Below are 20815 nucleotides of genomic sequence, written 5' to 3' on the forward strand. Positions count from 1 at the left end.
TTCAGTTTGGTTAGAGCAGCCTCAACCCTTTTTAAATGCTTTGTCTAGTGGGTGCCAGCCTGCTTGAACTGCTCCCAAAGATGCCAATTTCAGCTGCCACATTTAATTTGCTGTCCTGAGGGCCTCTTGTGCTCTTTTGGATTCTCTTAAGTGAATCAAAATAACTAGGGAGCATAGAGCACATGACCCTAATTTCAGTGTGCAATCTTTTGCTACAGATAGGTTTGCCCATGTTAGGCCCATTTGTTCAAAAGAAAAGATGGAACAGAAAGGGGAACCTCCTATCTCTGTTTCCTACATCTTTGGGGCCTACATCAGACGATGAGTTAGGATGGTAGAAGTTTAGTTATCCAGAGGCCAGACACACATACCATGACAGAAGCACACCCTACTTCTGTTCCACTGTGAGGGGAGCAATTGAAAGAAAAAATCCAACTAGTGTGAGTAGATTCCTTGCTCAACTTGGCGATGCAGATCATAGGGTCTCACCAGCACAAGTGGTGTGACAGGAGCGCTGAAATAATGGGAACAGCGCTGCCACATTGTCTCCAATGGAAGAGACGTCTGGAATTTTGAACTGGACTGGAAGATCCTGGGCTCCAGGGGGTCTTTCTTATGGTCAAAAAATTGCTACTTGGGCAGGCCCAGTGGTGTAGCAGTTAAGTTCTGCACGCTCCCCTGAGCAACCCGGGGTTTGTCGGTTCAGATCCCAGGCGTGGACCTACACACCACTTAGCAAGCCATGCTGTGGCAGGTGTCCCACATGTAATATGGGCACAGATGTTAGCTCAGGGCCAATCTTCCTCAGCAAAAAGAGGAGGATTGATGGTGGATGTTAGCTCAGGGTTAATCTTCCTCTAAAAAAGAAAACAGTGCTACCTAGAAGTGGGAGGAGCCTTGAGAATCCCTATGTTACCCTGAGAAAGATCCCAAAGGAATCCTCTGACTGGGCCTGCAGTAGCCCACACTGCACCACTAAGATTGTGCCAAGCCCAGCCATGAACATTGGGATCCTTTCTATGGTTCTTTTAGGGCCTGTTCAGGAGAGAAGCAGAGTCAAAGAGTGCATTTCTGCTGCTGTTCTTGCTCCATTACCCAGCCAACCCTCAGTCGCCAGCATTTCTCAAACCATAGCTGTGAATACCCTAGATTTTTTTCCTTTGCTGACCACGGTCGCCCTGGTGGTCATGCCACTTTCTGGCATAACCAGGCAGAGGGCCAGCCGCCTCAGAGCCTCTGAGAGGAAGGGAGAGGAGAGAGGCCTTCCCTTCATGGCCCAAAGGGGCTGTGGGTCCCAACCGCCTGGACACTCAGGGTAGAATCAAGCTGAACAAATTATAGGGAGTAATTTAGGGATGGCGTGAGGAGGAGGGGGCATGAGCCTCAATCCAGACCAATGTTTTCAAAGGCCTCTGTTTTCTGAAGGTGTGGGAGCCAAAGCATGCCTTTCTCTTTGTGAATGAACTCATTTGTGGAAAATCCTGCTTAAAAAAAAGGGAGAGAAAGATAAAATAAAATGTTAATTCAATGTTAATTATTGAATATACTCTACAATTTCAGAGCCTTTAGTCTCCCCCAAGGATTCTTCTGCAATTGTTACCAGCATTTTGGTCCCTTACATCTTCTCTTCAAAACTCCGGAATGAGTTAGGAAGCATCCTGTCCTCTTCGATTTTTCGGAAGAGTTGGAGAAGGATAGATATTAAACATGGATGGATGGACCTTGAAGGTATTATGCTAAGCAAAATAAGTCAAACAGAGAAAGACAAATACTGAATGATTTCTTTCATATGTGGAAGATAAACAAACAAAGACATGGATAAAGAGAACAGATTAGTGGTTGCCAGAGAAGAAGTGGGTGGGGGGAGGGCAAGGGGTAAAGGGGCACATATATATGATGACAGATAAAAACTAGACTATTGGAGGTAAACATGATGCAGTCTACACAGAAACTGAAATATAATAATGTACGCCTGAAATTTGTACAATGTTATAAGCCAATATGATGCCAATTAAAAAAAATATGCCAGAATGGCAGTCATGAAACTCTGTGGTCCTCTCAGAGGCTTACAATGGAGGGAAATCAATTCCATTTCAGCCACTGGGTAGGATTTCCTAAGCGTGCATCCAGGCTTGTGCTAACTCACCAGGGTCTCTTGCTTTTGTTTGGAAGCTAAGACTTCCATATGTGAAACATTAGAAATTATTTTAAGTCCATCTATTAGTAAGGATGGTGGATACAAGATACAAGAAAAGTGGGAATATAAAGTTAACAGGAGAGAGTTGTGAGAGGCGGCTTGAGAGAGAAGGGAAATTGAGCAGAGGATTGAGTGAAATATTGCGTGAGGTTGAAGATTTTGAATGGATAGCACGTAACTGACTTATCGGCGCTTCCTTATCTATGAATCTACCTCTCCCCCCGACACACACACCAGCATTTTCCAATATCCTTCCTTCATTCCTTCTTTTACTGAACTCTTACCCATCCTTTACAGCCTAGCTTGACCTCTATCTTCATGTAGACCTTTTCCGTGCTATCAGCCCACACTGATTCCCCTTTCTGGAAATTCTTCTTTCACTTGTAGTCAATATCACCCATTAAGTGCTTAGTCGATTTGTATTTATTTTAAGTATGTGTTTTGTTGGTCTTTATAAATGAGGTCCTTGAGACCAGGATCATATCTTCCAGTGGGATCAGACGTAGGAGGATACAGTGGAGCCACTTTGCAAACACTGGTTTGATGGATGAAAGGTTCAGGACCTTGTTTCTCTGGGAGCTTTATCATGCCAGTGTCCTCATCTGGACAAGGTTTTCTTTTCTTGGCCATTTCATCAGTACCACCACATAGCCTGCCTCATACTTCTTATGGCTCTTTTCAGCCCAGTGGGTGAGAGTGTGTTCGTTCCTTGCAAAATGTTTGAGAAGAAGAGTTGCATTGTTCTTAGAAGACAGAGAAGAGTAATTGGCCTGCTTTTCATACTTTATACATAAATATTTGTTTAAGCTCTGATGAGAAACTAAACTTAGAGACTGCAGCTCCGCACTCAGCATGGAAAGGAGGGCAGGTCAGACAGTGATCTTTTCAGCTAATATTCACTAGTGTCGGCTGCCATTTCAAGAACAGCCAACCTTAGATAACCAGCACTCGGGTAATCCAAGACCTTTGCTCTGGCTCAGATCCCACCTGTCCCCTTTTTCACAATTTGAGTTTCTAAGATTTCTTCCCCAGAGGGCACAAAGGACACGGAAGAAGGACAAAGAAAAGAAGACAATTTACAAAGGCAGTGTTGTTAGTGGTCAGACAGCCCTACTTAGAGACTTACTGGAGAGAAGGCTGAAGGTTGATGCTCACAACAAAAGTTTGGGGTTTAGAATCACCTCAAGATTTAGGAGATGTATATTGCACTGGAAATATACAAAATGGTAGTCTGAAGGCAAAGAGGGCCATGTGTAGCATTTGAAATGTGCCACAAATAGTTTTGCCCTGTGTTTAATTTTATCCCAAGATGCTATCATTTAATGAGTATTAATTAAATGTCAGACACTTTATGTACAAGATCATCTGCAAAACAACTCTTCACAGTGAAAATAATTGCCTCATTTATACAGATCAAGAAACTGAGGCTCGGGGCTGGCCCGGTGGCGCAGCGGTTAAGTTTGCACGTTCTGCTTCGGCGGCCCGGGGTTCACCAGTTCGGATCCCGGTGCGGACATGGCACTGCTTGGCACGCCATGCTGTGGTAGGCATCCCACATATAAAGTAGAGGAAGATGGGCACGGATGGTAGCTCAGGGCCAGGTTTCCTCAGCAAAAAGAGGAGGACTGGCAGTAGTTAGCTCAGGGCTAATCTTCCTCAAAAAAAAAAAAAAGAAACTGAGGCTCAAAGGAGTTCAGTAAACTTCATCTGTTCAACAAATATTGATTGTAAGTCTTTCATGTGCCAGGACTAAGAACCGGCAAATGGCAGAACTAGGATCCAGTTGTGTCTGGTTTCCAAGCCTGCGTTCTTTCCACAGAGCTGCGTTACTTCCCTGAGGGAGGAACGTCTCCAAACGGCCTTCTCTTTCATTTTCATTTTCAAAATTTTCCCTTTGCATTCTGGAAGTTCTTTGAGTACAAAGCGAGGACTATTAACCATGTTCACCAAATGGTAGTGATGATACTGGAAGATATCTGGTTTGTTGGTTGTTGTCATTTTTCAAAAGAAGAGTTAGGAGAGAGTTTCAGGACTTAATTTTCTGCTTCTTAACTTAGGAGCAGATTTGGGAAAGAATAGGAGAGCCGGTAGTTCTTAAAAGCAATATTTTGGCTGTGCAAATCTGATTAACTGAGCTGAAGGAATCAGGGGTTGGTTTTGTGAAAGTAACTTAAGTCTGACACTTAAATTACATTCTACTCCTTGTCCTCTAGGCTCTGTCTTAGTTGAATCCAGTTCCACAAGCCACCTACCCTGGAGTTGCCTCCAGGACTCCCTCACCCGGTCTTTCTGAGAGAGTCTGCCTCTTCAATATGTCCACTTCCTTCATCCACACTACCATTCACAATGAAGACCAGAGTTTTCTCTCCCCTACATTTCTTCAACTAATTGATCTCATAGCTCTTGCCTTATTTCCCACACAACTGCCAGGGTAAATTTTCTGATATATAAATATGTAACATGTAAGTTCAACCCTGTTTTTTCCCATTGCTCTTAGGATAAAGTCCAAACATTTTAGGAGAGCAAATAAGCTCCCTCATAATCTAGCCCAGCGCCATTCAATGTGATGTGAGCCACATACACAATTTAAAACGTTCTCATAGCCATACTCAAAAAGTGAAAAGGAACAGGGAAAATAGTTTTAATATATTTTATTGAACCCAGTATATCCAAAATATTATCATTTCAACACGCAATCAATATTTTAAAAATATCAGGTATTCTGCAGTCTTTTTTTCTTATACTTTATCTTGAAAATCTGGACACCAAATTTTTATTAAAAATACTTGATGTATATTTAGACTTCATAAAATTTACACTTGAAAAAATAAATTCACATATCCAAGATGTTCCAAACATACTTAAAATTATTCCAATGGCTGAATCAAGTATTAGTTAGAATTAAAATTAAACAAAATTTAAAATTCAATTACTGTGTTACATTAGGCCCCCTTGAAGTGCTTAAAAGCTACATGTGTCTAGTGGCTACCATATTGAACAGCACGGAAGTACTCCTTGGTTAAATCTTTCAGTAACTTTCAGGACACTATGCTAAGTGAGATAAGCCAGACAGAGAACAACAAATACTGCATGATATCACTTATACGTGGAATCTAAAAAAGCCAAACTTGCAAAAACAGAGTAAAATGGTAGTTACCAGGGACTGGGGGAGGGGGAATCAGAGAGATGTTTTTAAGGGCACAAACATCTAACTAGTAACAAGTCTTGGAGATCTAAGGCACAGTATAATGGTTATAATAACGTTGTATTATAATCAGCAAACTTACTAAGAGACTAGATCTTAATTATTCCTACCCAAAAAACGAAATGGTAATTATGCAACATGATAGGGGTGCTAACAATAGTTAATTGTAATATGATTGCTCAATAACAATCATATTACAATATATAAATGAATCAAATCAACACATTGTACACCTTAAATTTACACAATGCTATATGTCAAGCATATTTTAATTACTAAGAAAAAATAATAGGAGCTAACACTGGTATATGTCAGGCACTGGTCTAAGTGTTTCTATATATTAACTTATTTTAATTGAATTATCAAGGTCAATCCTATGAAGCGGATACTACGATGTCTCCGTCTTACAGAGGAAAAATCGAGGCACAGAGAGGTTGAGTAATTTGCCCAAGTTTACACAACTAGAAAGCAGTAGAATTGAGGTTTGAACCCAGAGAGTCACATCCTTGAACTCGTCCTCTTAACCACAACAATCTTGACTGCCTCAAATTCTTGGAGCTCCTAGAAACTTCCTTTCGCCTCAAGGCTGTCACATCTGTTTCTCCGTCATGCTTTAGTGGTTCTCCACTAGAGGTTTGGGAATGCACATTGGCGCCTTCAGCCTGGGAGGGTACCATTTCCCACACTGCAGCGTTATTTTTCTGGTAATTATTTGGTACTTATCTGTGTGGATTGTGGAAGTCGATGTATTACTAAGACAAATGTCAGGGTTCATAATGAATTCCAGGGCAGAGAAAATATTTAATCAGACGTGCTTATCAAGCCTCTTTTCCCTCCTTCAGAAATGTCTATGCTGCTTTTTAGCTGATACTGTCCCCTTGCCCTGACTGAAGGTTTGATGAACCCTCTGGATTATATAATGTGGTGTGAACTCTCTTCCTCTGGCCGTAGAAGATGATGGTTCTCAGATCACTGACATGAACATTTCCTGTCCTTCCCAGCTAATGAGGAAGAGCCTTTCCAGGAAACGTGTGCTTTGTAGAGTCTGATATTAAGAGTCAGCCTGAGAATGGGGTGCAGTTAAGTATGATTAAAAGTAGAAGATTAAAAATGTTACAACAGGAAATGGAAAAGAATGAGAATTATGAACAAGGCGGCTCTTGCTACACTTTGACCTCAAAAAGAAGCTACCTAGTCACATGAGAAGGTGAAGGGATGCCGTTACCATAAATCACTGTTAAAATTCACATTAACAAAATTACATTTACACATGAGGAGAGGGAAAGCTAATTGGATTCTGATGTAGCCAAACTAATCAGTATTCTTTTCCCAGGCAGAAGATAGGATTTATACAGAGATGCCACTGGCATATTAATGGCCATTGGTGAACAGCACTAAATGGTTTGGGGTAACTATTAGCGATGAACCGGCTTTTTAATCTAACCTCATAGATGTGAACCAAGAAAGATTATCTTCTAAGACACGTGTAGCCAGAGTCTAGCCTCAACTTAGCACCAGGTTCTAAGCAAAACATTTGAACATCTTTGGGCGTCAAAACCATGGGTGGATAGTTGATGACAGAAATCCAATGACAGCATGAGAGATGAGTTTTAGAGAGTAACATGTGGGTGGGGTTGTGAAAAACACCTTCTAAACTTGGAGAAAAAATGAATCCTTCCTTTTCTTCTCCCCTAACCTGCCTTCATACACTCCAGGGTTTCTCCTTTATCCCTATCCATCATAAAGGAAGGAAAGAATAAACATTGGCATGCCACTTCAGCAAGGTCTGATGTCCACTCAAAATGTTTGGCCTGGAGACCAGATTTCTGCTTCCAGCCAAGATGGAGTACCAAGGACCAGAATTACCCTCCCTCTTGAAACAACCAAAGACCTAGAAAGTGTATGAAACAATGATGTTCAAGACACTGAATATCAGGTAACAAAATGTAATGACCTATGTGAGACAGGAAAGTGAGTCCTGTAATTGTCCCAACTCACTGCTTTGAGATAATTTACAGGCCACAGTTCAGGGAAGGGAAACACAGAGAAAGACCTGAGTTGAGGAGATAGACCTGAGAGATGGAGAAGATCAAGGCAGCTGGAGTGCTCAGGACAGAACACAAGGAAAAAGAGAGAGAGATCCACAGAGAATCATATAAAATATAAATGGTCTAAATGTCCCAATAAAAAGGCAGAGATTGTGCATAAAAAATTCAACTATATGTTGCCTACTAGAAATTCCTCTTAAAGAAAAACATGAATTGGTTAAAAGTAAAAGAATGGAAAAAGATACACCATGCTAACAGTAATCAAGGAATCAAAAGGAAACTGGAGCAACTAATTAATATCAGACAAAGTGTATTTAGAGCAAAGAATATCTCCTGGGACAAGGAGGGTCATTTCATAAACATAAAGAGGTCGATTCACCAAGAAGGCATAACAATCCTAAACTTTTATGCACCTAATGAGAGAGCATCAAAATACATGAAAAACTGATAGAAGTGCAAGGAGAAATAGATAAATAAACAATTAACCAGAGATTTCAGTTTCTCTCTCCCAATAATTGACAGAACAAGTAGACAGGAGACTTCAAGAAGACAAGAACAACACTATCAATCACATTGACCTAATTGACATTTATAGAACACTTCACCATATGACTAAAGAAGACACATTTTTTTCAAGTGCACGTAGATCATTTACTGAGGTTGACTATATTCTGGGCCGTAAAACAAATATCAGCAAATTGTGTATTCTATAACCATAAGAGAATTAAATTAAATTAGTTTAACTTTAAATTAAATATCAGTAACAAAATTCCTTTGGAAATCCTCTCAAATATTTGAAAACTATATAACATACATGTAAATAACACATGGGACAAAGAAGAAATCAAAAGCATTAGAAAGTATTTTGAAGTGAATAAAAATATAAAAATAGCATATCAGAATGTGTGAGAAGCAGTACTTAGGGGAATTTTAATAGTACAAATATACCTGTATTGGAAAAGAAGAAAGGTATCAAATCAATGACCTCTGCTTCCACCTTGAGAAACTGGAGAGAGAAGAGCAAATTAAAACTAAACCCCAACCCAAAATAGCTTCAAAAAAGAACAAAGTTGGAGACCTACCAACCACTTTCAAGACTTATTGAAAAGTTACAAGATAAAAAGTTACAAAAGTAATCAAGATAGTGCGGTGTTAGTGTAAAGGTAGGCAAATAAATCAATAAAACACACTGGATGGTTCAAAATAGATCCTCACATATATGGACAACTGATTTTTGACAAAGGTACAAAGGCAATTTGTTAGAGAAAAGATAGTTTTTTCATTGAATGGTACTGGAACAATTGGACATTCATATGCAAAAAAAACTGAACTATTATAATCCATACTTCATACCACACACCAAAATTATCTCAAAATGGATTAGAAACCTAAATGAAAACCCAAAATGATGACACTTCTAGATGAAAATATAGGAGAAAGTCTTTACAGCCTTGGGTTAGGCAAAGATTTCCTAGATACAATACCAAAACCACACTCTATAAAGGAAAAAATTGATAAATTTGACTTCATCAAAATTAAGAACTTCTTTTCAAAAGATACTGTTAAGAAAAAGAAAAGAGAAGCCATAGATTGTGAGAAAATATTTACTAAGCATATATCTGACTTCTATCCAGAATACATAAAGAACTCTTAACACTCAATAAGAACAATTGACCCAATTTAAAAAAAAGTGAGCACAAGATTTGAAAAGGCACTTAACCAAAGAAAATATATGCCTGGTGCATATGCACACGAAAAGATGCTCAATTTCATTAGTCATTAGGGAAATGCAAATTAAAACCATGCTGATATACCACATAACACCTATTCAAATGTCTAAAATGAAAAAGATGGACTCAATCAAGTATTCACCAGAATGTGGAGACAGTGGAATGCTCACACATTGCTCCCAGGAATGCAAAATGGTACAACCAGTTTGGGAAACAGTCTGGCAGTTTCTTGCTTTTTTAATGTGTATTTTTTTTCTCAACTTATTGAGATATAATTGACACACAACATTGTACAAGTTTAAGGTGTTGATTTGACACACTTGAGTTGATTTAATATGCTTACATGTTGCGAAATGATTGCTACCATAGAGTTAGCTAACACATAATTACCAGTTCTTTTTTGTGGGGAAAACATTTAAGATCTACTCTCTTCCCAACTTTCGAATATACAATACATTCTCTTAACTGCAATCACCATGCTGTACAGTAGATTCCCAGAATCTACTCATTTTTGTACTTTTAACCAACATCTCCCCATTTTGCCCATCTCCCAGCCCCTGGTAACCACCATTCTACTCTCTGCATCCATGACTTCAACTTTTTTAGATCCCACATATAAGTGATATCATACAATATTTATCTTTCTCTGTCTGACTTATTTCACTTAGCATAATGCCCTCAAGGTCCATCTCTATTACCACAAATGGCAAGATTTCCTTCTTTCTTGTGGTTTAATAACATTCCATTGTATGTCTATGGGTGTATATATGTCACATCTTCTTTATCCATTCATCCATTGATGAAAACTTAGGTTGTTTCTATGTCCTGGCTATTGTGAATAATGCTGAAATGAACATGGAGGTGCAGATATCTCCTCAAGATCCTGTTTTCATTTCCTTTGGAGATATATACCCAGAAGAGGAAGTGCTGGATGATATGGTAGTTCTATTTTTATTTTATTTATTTATTTTTTGGTGAGGAAGATTGGCCCTGAGCTAACACCCGCTGCCAATCTTCCTCTTTTTGCTTGAGGAAGAATGGCCCTGAGCTAACATCTATGCCCATCTTCTTCTATTTTGTGTATGAGACGCCGCCACAGCATGCCTTGATGAGTGGTATAGATCCACACCTGGGATCCAAACCCATGAACCTGGACTGCTGAAGTGGAGCATGCTGAACTCAACCACTGCACCACCAGGCCAGGCCCTATTTTTAATTTTTTGAGGAACCCCATACTGTTTTCCATCGTGGCTGTATCAATTTACATTCCCACCAACAGTGTAGATGTCAGAAGGATACTCTGGCCTGCTCTTTTGCAGGATCAGTAAAGACAGTTCTTCCAGTGATTTCCTTCCTATAGGCAAGTCAGCAAAGTGACCTTCACACTCTATATACTCTAATAAATTGATTCACAATTTACTGGAATAAGTATTGGGCTTTGTTTATGTGTTGTGTTATTTGCTTAAGAAATACAGGGATTTCCCCCACTCTGGAATTAGGAACAAGATCTCAGTTGTGACTTATTCATGGAGTAGGCTGAAACATATCACCAGGCTGTGAGAACAACCCAGACTCCTTGTTTAGGACCAGGCCTTTTGTGTTCACCAAACACATCACACCTATTTCCATACTGACAGCAGCCTGTTTCCTTACACTGAGCGTTCGAATTTGTAGGCTTGCCTGCTACTTTTATATAACATGATGGGTGAAAGAAAAGATGCCAATTTCCATCTCCTCCCTTCTCATAAAAGGTACCAGAACCAATGAACTCTCCTCTCAGTGAAAGCTCTGAGTTTCATGTGCATAGATCAAAGCAAGTACCAAACCCGTTTCACTACTTTCAAGGGCCATGGAGTTGGCACAGGCACATTACGGGCTCAACTCCAGTTCCTTGTATTGATATGAGGCCATGTCTCCTTGGAGATAATCATGTCAGATCCGCATGCACTTTAAAAGTCACACAGCTGTCATCTCTGGGATTCAGGAGTGTGCAAGACCTACAGTTAATCTTCTTACTTAGACATCATAAAGGCTAAGAACGCCTCTATGTCTGAAGCTCACGTATAAGCACGTGTGTGTATGTTTGCATTCAAGTAAATAAAGTACTTTTCTTTTCTATAGAAGGATTCTTCAGTATGCCTTATAGGTGTGTGTAAATAGACAAGCATGAATGACAATAAGACAGTGTTCAAGTGACTCTGCAGACTGTTGGCAAAACACCAGAAAATTCCAATTCCTTACTGGATTTTTTTTCCTGAGTTTGTAATGTGAGCGTTCAGTGCTCAAATTAGCCAGATAAGTGGCAAATCTCCCTTAACTCGGTGGCTTCTAAGGAACAACAGTAAATTAGTATTTGATTGAGCTTGGTCTTGAATTTCAGGATTTCCTTTCATCTGTCGAAGAGGCCGTGTGGAAGAACCGTACTGTTTGAGCTGAAGAGATATTTCTTGTCTCTGGTTTGCTTTGTTTGGACATTTCTGGCAGTGAACAGTTGCGTTTGTTTGCATGTTTATAAAGAGTCCTTTATTTCACCCTGTGTGAACTTGACATTTCACTTTTAATATAAATAAATTGAAAATAAAGCAGTAGTCACTTAACCCTATGCCTACCAGAGTAGCTAAATACAAAAACCAAAAGTCTAGAAGCTTCCAAATATGTCTGCTTTTGTTGGAATGACAACCGTCTTGCAGTAGCACAAAGCTAAATTGTTCAAGGAAATGGTGTTTTCAAATTTCTAGTCACTGCCTCAGTTGTGGTTCACAACCACAGTTATCAAGCCATTTTGACATCTTGGCTTTGTTAAATGAGCTTCATGGTGGAAGCCCAAATGCTCCAGCTTCTGACCAATACTTGGGCAATGACTTCTGGTTTCGTCTATCTCTCCCCTTCAGCACACACAAACATCCTACCTGTGTGTCTTTGTGCAAATAACCTAACCTTTTTGAGACTTTTTCTCACCTGTGAAATGTTGATAATGCTATTCTTTCACAGAGTTGCTAGGAAGATACAACAGATTGTGCATGTGTCTTGCACTATGTCTGGAATATAGTACAAGGCCGATAAATGTGAATCTCCTCCCCCTAGGCTTTCTCCTCTCCCCAGCACAGACTTCGTGGGCATGCGACCTGTGGAGCCGGGCAGGGCCCCAAGCTTAGAAGGTCCCCCCTTGTGGTTTTATGCTCTGCTGTCATTGTCTTAAAATTCATAATACTTTTTGAAAAAGGGGCCCATCCACATTTCCATTTTGCATTGGGCCCTACAAATTATACAGCCAATTATACAGCCATTCTGCCTATCCATGTTTAGTCTTTCTCCCCCTTTTCAAACTTTTTGGGTTTGAAGAACTAGATGTTCCCTTGGTTGCCCAGCTCAGTCCATTCCATCAGTTGCCTACAACATGTTCTGGCTGCCAGAGTGATGTCCATGGCTGAACTCCATTTTCTCAGCCTTGACCTTGGCCTTACCTTCTCCTGCACACAGTCATCACGATGCTTCTGGTGAAGGTGCCTATGACTAGATCAGGAAGTAGCTTTGTACAATAAAGCTATTCTTAAAAGAATATAACTTCTACTTGACCCAGCACAAAGATAGCCTAAAGAGGCCCCGTCGGCAGCCAAATCATCAGGTCATTGGTGATTTTTGTTTTCTAGTCTGTTCCTTAGTTTTCCCCACCAGGGGCAGAGCTAGAGTTTATGAGCCCCGAGCTTGTGTAATCTCAGAACCCTCTTTAGAAAAAAAAGTATAAAATTGTAAATACAGAATTATATCCAGGGCCTTGTGAGGTGCCCGTGCTAGGGAAGGAACCTGAGGCTTGTGCCTCCTTAGCTGCCCAGGAAATCTTGCCGCTTCCTCCCCTATGATCAAGGAGATTTTTACTTTCTAATCTTTCTGCTGTGCAAACAGAAAATGGTCATGCTGTACCCTGATCCATCATTCACATCACGCTGCTTTTTATACCCTGGTGATACAAAAGCATTTAAGGGACCTTGAGCACAGCACATTGTTTCTCTACTGTGCGTGTTGGAATTACTCAGGACAGGATTCCCTCTCTGTCTCATTCTGTGAGTGACTTAATCTGTTCCTATCCTTTGACACCATGCAAATGTCACAGGCTTGTTTATTTTTGTCCCCAACCCTGAGCTTTTCCCCAAGCTTCAGGCTCATGTGTGCAGTGGCCTCCTTGACACCTTCAAGTGGGTCTTCTCTTTCCCTCGCTCTCCCCACATCCATCACAGTCCTATTGCTTCTTTCTCCAAAACAAACCTCAGATCCAACCTTTTTTTTTCTTTGCATGCTCACTGCCACCAACCCAGTCCAGGTCACCTCGACATCCTATACGGTCTCCCCTATACAGTCTCCCCTATATGGTCTCCCCTATATGGTCTCCCCTTAACCACAAATATCCCACTCCAATACAGTCTCTGTTTAGCACCCAGAGTAATTTTCTAAAACTTCGATGGATCATCACCATCCTCAATTTCATATTCTTCAATGACTTCTCATCAAGCTTTAAATAAAATTCTTTATCTTGGTCTATATCAGGTCCCTGGCCCTGCACGATCTACCTGCAGCCTCATCTCCACCACTCTCCTTTTTAACAACAACGCCCATTGCAGGGCCTCCAACACACCATGCTCATTCCTGTCTCTGTGCCTTAGCCCATGCTGCGCCCTCTGACCTGGGCGGTTGAGGGTAGGGGTTCTTGACTCTGCTCTTTGCATCATGGGCTCTTCTCTTTTTCAGGTCTCAGCTGAGACATTTGAGAAAACTTCCAGAGTGTAGGTCCACCCTTCCATTATCACTGCACCCTGCTTGTTTCCTTTGTAGAACTTAGTATTTTTGGAAATTACATACTGTTTTTGTTGTTTGTTCACTTGTTAATTGTCTATTCCTCCATCAAGCTGCAAGCTCCATAAGAAGGTTAAGGACTGTGTCTGACATGCCTCGGATGGTGACCAGAGGAAATAGGCACTAAATATATATTCGTTAAATGAATGAATGAATGAATGAGCTACCTTTGAGCATTGAACAGATCTTATTGTGTTTATTGTAGTGTACCACAATCTAATTATTTCTGTGTATCTTCCCCTGCTTGACTATGAACTCTCTGGGCAAGTTATAAATAATATTTACTCTTTGTATTGTCAGCATTTAACACAGTGCTCAAGATGCAAACATCCTACTATGTACTCAATTAATGCATATTTAATTAAATTAGCTGCCAAATTATTGACAACCACCGGCTCTCAACTTAGAGAGATTCAGTGGAATGCAAGAGAGATGATCACCTCAGTTGGAGGAGCAGATGATAGGGAGAGAAGTTTTAGAATTATCTGGGAGTAGGATAAACAAATGTTAATTCCACAATAGTAAGTTAGATCCCTGCAAGATACTTGAGACGGTAGATTATACCACAGCACTAAGAGTTACTGTAGTAGCTTATATAAGGGAAGAAAAGTCATGACTTTTCCCTAAACACAGCAGCACTGTTATCTGTAATATTCATTAGGTTAAGATCTAATTCATCCAATAGATGCTCCAGAAATATTCACTGGTTTAATGAAATAGCAATTGGCACTTCTGAATGTTTTTATGTGGTGTAACTGTTTATCTCCTCAACTAAATTATAATCTCATTGATAGTAAAATCTTTGAGATATAATTGCTATTTCTTTGAATTCTCAATAGCAATGACCTACATTTTTTGCAGATAGAGTCACATCAGTAAACATTTGAGATTGATCTATAGCATGTTTCCATACTATATGCCAAGGCAGGAAACCAAGCGATTCATTCTTATTCAGGGCTGTGAAACTTGTCATCTGCCTTCTTGCTAATGCCTAAACCTGGAAGGGATCTTACATATTACCTGGTGACACCTTTACTTTACTGACAAGGAAACAGTCTAGAGAAGTTATGTAACTTATGAAAGTGGCACCATGACGTGAATTAGACTTCAGGCTTCCCAACTTGGGCTTCAATGGTTACTCTACTATGGAATGCTGAGAATGTGGCTGCAGAAGAGTAAGGAAAAAAAAGAAACAGAAATTAGATAGGATTTACTTAAGTTACAGATTATTTAATGAGATTCTTGAGCACTGAGAAGTATTTTTATTTTGTTAGTTTCATCAGTGAAAGCACAGTACTGATTCCCAGGTTAATGCTAGAGTAATTTGCCTTGTAAAGACTGCATTGTATTGAAACAGGGAGGAAACGTACAGAATTGGACTGGTCATATTTCATAGAGACAATGTTTGTGATTTACGATCCTTTCTCATTACTTTTCATAAACCAAAATTCATCTCAGAGCTTTAACTTAGGGTTATTTTATCTTTCTACGAGAGGAAAAAGGCATTTTTCCTCAAGACAAATAAATAGCTAGCAGAGAGTGCTAATTTATGAAGATAGCTCTAAACTTTGATTTACCCTCTTTTCCTGTTTTTGCTAAATGTTAAAAATTAGTGTAAGCCCCAGTTTGAGATATGGAAAGACTCTAAACGAAGACCCTCAAATAATCTGACTTTGCCCAAATGACCCGGGCTGACCACACAATTAAAAGACTTTCCTTCTACTGGAGGGTTGGATGTCCTATGGTGCCAAAGGGTCCCAGATGAGTAATGTCCTACAACTTTTTGGGGAGCTCTGTTCTCCCCACATTGAGCAGGCTGCCAGTCGAGGGCATTACTAGCTCAGTTTGCGCTTTGGAATTATCTGTGGAGTTTTTGAAAAGTATCACCCAGACCCCATCCCAGACCAATTAAATTTGAATTCTGACTATCTGCATTCTAAATATTTGAAATATTTGAAGTGGCATGAACCAGATGTGCAGTCAGGATTGAAAACCACTCATCCTAATGAGTCCTTCGGCCCAGATGGAGCCCTCTGTCCCAGCCCCTGCCCAGGTGGGAGAAGGACCCACATGAGGAATGGAAAGGATGGTTGTGCAAGATCCCACTTGTTTTCTCCACTCCTGAGCTGTGAAGTCAGGGAGATAACAGTGGGTTCCAGGTGTGTGCCTGGAGGACAGATTTTGTTTTGTTTTTATCTTTCTGCCAAAGGTGCAAAAAGAGAATAAAGGCCTCCGCTATCTCCTGGAGCAGGGTTTTTCAACCTCAGCTCTATTGACGTTGGGGCCAGATACTTTGTTGTGAGGGTTGTGCATTGTAGGATTTTACCAGCATCCCTGGTCTCTACCCTTTAGATGCCAAAGTCTCTCCTCTCTCTGAGTTGTGACAACCAAAAAATGTCTCCAGCTATTGCCAAATGATGCTGGGTGGGGAGGGAGTGGCAAAATCACCCGTGGTTAACATATCCTAGAGACAGCAGCAGAAGCTCTGACGGGGAATTTGGCGGGGACTGGGAGGGCATGACTTTTGTAAGCATCAGCAAAGGAAAGCAAGCATGGCTGTGTTGGTGAAGACACTGGTGGACATGGGGATTTTGGCCAAGGTAGTAAGAAAAAATGCTATAGGGGGTCACAGTGACCATGACTGCAGGCCAGCAGGGAGTGGTGGAGAGACCTCAGCTCGTCATACTAAGGCTCTGGATCAAGGGAGCAATGCCAGGCAGCCAGGAGATCTTCTTCTTCTTGAAGAAGAGGGAAGATGTTGGTTGAACTTTGACTGGGCTGGCGGAAGGAAACATGGGAGGCATGTGGAAGGGTTGGGAAGGGACCTGAATGCCACTTTTGAAGGACTAAAATGTCACATTTGGATGGGACTGTTGAGGACAGCCAGTGAGAAGGAGCTATCCTTGATAGCGTGGGACTCCTAGATATTAAGTTAATGGAATGAAACCAAGAGCCTACTTTGCTTTGAAATCTTCTCAAGATTTATTTAACACTACAATTAATGTTTCCTTAGTCACAGGTATTAAAGCAGGACCTTAAAAGTTATACTGCATTTCCTTACACTCTATAAATTTAGTCATATTTACCTAACTTACTCTCCCTTCTTTGATAGAAGAGGAAAGGGAGGTTAGAGAGTATGAAAGGGAGCAACACCCAAAATCTGTGAGATTAGTCCTGACTGATTTAAATCACATAATTCTACCATTTAGGCTTGGAAAGGACCATCATTTCCTCTGTGCTTTTCTATGATATTCTCAGACAGAAAGATTTCTCCTTATGTCTACACTGACAAATGGTGTTATGCTTTTGGTAAAACAAAGGATAATACAATACATTTTTTTGCATATGTACAGTAAATGTTTTGAAACAAACAAAAAAACAGTTCAAAAACACTTGCCCAAGATGGTTCACATAGTTCACCAGGTTTTCCAGGTTTAGAGAGCAAATGACTTTCCTTTTATAGAGAATCATAAATTTTAAAGCTGAAAGTGATGTTGGAATTTATCTGGTCTATCAAATATCGATCTTAATAAAAACTGTGGAGTATAGGAATGTTGTACTAACCAGTTCTAACTTTAAAAATGCATTTGGCTAAATACAAGAAATGTTAAAATGGTGCTTAAACTTCAAAGTAAAAAAAAATTCCACTAGCTGTCCGTTTCCCCTTCTGACACATATAACTGCCATTTTACCATCACTCATTCAATAGTTTAGGAAACGTACTGTTAATTCAACGTCTTCAAGTGTTTCACTGGAAATAAACCAATTGCCACTTGGAAAAACTGTTGAAATGTGTTTAGAGAACCCTACACCACCGTTTCGCTGGTGGCAGTCCAGGTCCCATATCACATTGCAAACGGCTGCTTTTAGACCAGCTCAGCTTGTGCTCACTTTTTTTTTTTTTTTTTTTAAGGTCATGGAAGCTGAAGGTTGAAAAAGCAAACAGAAAAAAAAAAACCCACATTTTATCCAGCTTAGAAATAAGCAGGAAACTCAGAGAACTTGTTCTTGACAATAAGACCTCAGTAATAATACTGAATAGAAATTCAACCAAGTGGATCTGACAGAAGCGAAGGCAGACATCCAGGAGATTCTTGTGGTGAGCGCTGAGTCACTCCCTGCGCCTCCTTTTCCTCATCTGTACATTGGGGATGTAAGCAGTGAAGCTCATATTGCTGTGAAAGTATGATCTCATTTGTATATATGTTTTAAATGTTTATAAATTCATAGATCTTTTCTGAAAGAAACATCCTCTCCAGAGATGGAGGTAGACTTACTCACAATTCTATATTCTGAATGGCAGCTTGAAAAATATTGTTGGTATCATCATGATCACCTCTATATTAATTCTATGTTTGTGACGATTGTCATCCATGCTACCCCATGTGACCTCCTGCACCTGACTTTACCTGTCTTCAGACAATGCTGGTTCTACCACTGGGGGTTTACCCACTTGCTGTGGGATTAGGGAAAATTACTTACCCTCTCTGGGCATTGCTTTCCTTGTCTGTCAAATGGAGAGGGAGAGGTAAGTTATCTCTGGGGCCTCCAGCTCTCCTATTCTATGGTTAAGATGAGTCGGCTGTAGTGTGCTGATCCCCTGCTCCACTCACGCTGGTATAAGGGTATCTGTCCTCCTAGAAGAACATACAGGAATTTTCCGTATGGCTGGGAGAAAGGAGAAGCCCTGATCTAGTGTGTGCGTGTGTGTGTGTCTGTGTGTGTGTGTGTGTGTGTGTGACAAAGAAAGAGAGACAGGGGCTAGGGTTGAGAGGCCTTGGCAAAGCTCTGTTGAATACTGACACTCCTGTTTCCAAGAGAAAGCCCTGATAGGTGAAAACGACAGAAGAGAATTCCAGCACAGGCCCCTACTCCGATCTTCGGGGGTGCTGGATGCACCAGGAACATTAGAAGGCCTCTTCTTAGACATGGATGCGAGGCCCAGTGAGACTGTGGGATCTGGTTATTCTGGCTGGGACCCTGAGCTGTAAGTGCTAAGCAAAGATTTTCAACAAAATCATCCGTATAAGGGCAAGAAGGCTCTATGAATAAGAGTGTCTGTATTTAAAATGTTAAATAACAAAAGGAAGACACCAGTGTATGAAGTATGATCTCATTTCTATATATTATAAAGAAGATGTTTACAAATGCATAAATGGTTTTTGAAATGTTACCTAAGACTTTAGGGAATGGAACTGGTGGGGATGGAGAAGGTGAAAGAGGCAAGAGGCTGGCTTTTTGTGTGTGTGTGTGAGGAAGATTGTCACTGAGCTAACATCTGTTGCCAATCTTCCTCTTTTTGCTTGAGGAAGATTGTCACTGAGCTAACATCTGTGCCACTCTTCCTCTATTCTGTATGTGGGATGCTACCACAGCATGGCTTGATGAGCGGTGCCATGTCCAAGCCCACGATCCCAGCCAGTGAACCCCAAGCTGCTGAAGTGGAGCGTGCAAACTTAACCACTATGCCACCGGGCTGGCCCTGAGCCTGGCTTTTTATCGTAGTTGTGAAAAGAAAAAATGTCTTGTGCAAGTTTAACTTTTCTAATAAAAGCACTAATTAATCTAAACATATAGGTGGGATATGACATGAATTGAGTGATTTAAGAGGTTTGTAAACCACTTCCCCACCAGTACGTCATGGGAAGTACTGGGTTGCCTCTAATCCATGAGAGAAAGTATCACTTGATGAAGAAGGGTTGGGCTTGAGCATGGGACAGGCATGAATTTGGCTCTATCACCTGATGCGGAGCTGTACAACATTGAACGTGTTAACCTCTGAGCCTGTTGTCTGTTTTCTCTATAAAACATGAAGACAATACCCACTTTGTAGGTCATTTGGGGGATGGAAATAGACAACAGGAGTACTAGGTTTTATTACTATTTTTAAATAGTAGGTTCTGGCACTACAGATAATTTGCACTGTCTGGCCATTATCCATTATCTCATCCTGGATCTGTCCCAAAATAGAAACTAATATTGATTGACTGATTTTACAGACACTTGCATAGTATTTGCTACATGCCAGGCACTCTTCTAAATTCCACATAATTTGTAACTCATTTAGTCCTCATAAGAATCCTACGAGGTAGGTACTATGATTATCATCCCCATTTTACAGATGAGAAAACTGAAGCATAGAGAGGCCAAGTAATTTGCCCAGAGTCACAGAGGCAGCAAGCAGTCATGCCAGGATTCCACTACGTGCACTGAGCATGGTGCTTGCCCTAAACCCCTATACAGCGTTGCCTCTGTGCAAAACCGGAAATACAACCTCATGTCTTTAAAACAATTGGCCTTCTTTGGGGGAATGTGCTGGATAACCAAGTCAGAGATGCTACTCTGCCCCTTTCTCCCACCCACTGGTCTGGGAGTTAAATAGGAACGAGGGGATTCACTTCCTTCTGGGGAGAAGCAGTAGAGAAAGGGCTGCTCCCCTCAGCCCCAGCAGTCACAGAAAGTGCCCCCCAGGGCCTCCACGTACCTGGACTCAGGCTCTCACATTTGCATCTCTGCTGCCTCAATGCAGATAGGAAATATTAAATTATGCTTGTGTTTACTAGATTCTATAAACATTCATTGGGTGTCTACTATGTACTTGGGACTTTCTGAGTCTATGGGGAAACCATACAAATGACCAGTGCCTGCCCTCAGAAAGCCTAAGGTATTGCAACTGGAGACCACTAGGACTTAGACAGGAAAATATTAACAACAATAAGATAATAGATGGAGGTGCTAAGTGAGTTGACTTTAGGGAAATGATTCAGCCTAGGGCAGGCCAGTTCAA

At 40.6% G+C, this 20815-nt stretch overlaps 1 long non-coding RNA gene across 1 annotated transcript in view; it reads left to right on the top strand.

The window, feature by feature from the left end:
• Nucleotides 1–17964, top strand: part of LOC106824690 (uncharacterized) — a 190290-nt gene extending 172326 nt beyond the window's left edge. Inside the window, exon 6 of the long non-coding RNA XR_011506500.1 lies at nt 17942–17964. This is a non-coding gene — a long non-coding RNA (uncharacterized lncRNA). The remainder of the gene's footprint in view (nt 1–17941) is intronic.
• The last annotated feature ends 2851 nt before the right edge of the window (nt 17965–20815 follow it).

This window comes from Equus asinus, chromosome 10 (genome assembly GCF_041296235.1).
Source record: "Equus asinus isolate D_3611 breed Donkey chromosome 10, EquAss-T2T_v2, whole genome shotgun sequence".
NCBI classification, from domain to species: Eukaryota; Metazoa; Chordata; class Mammalia; order Perissodactyla; family Equidae; genus Equus; species Equus asinus.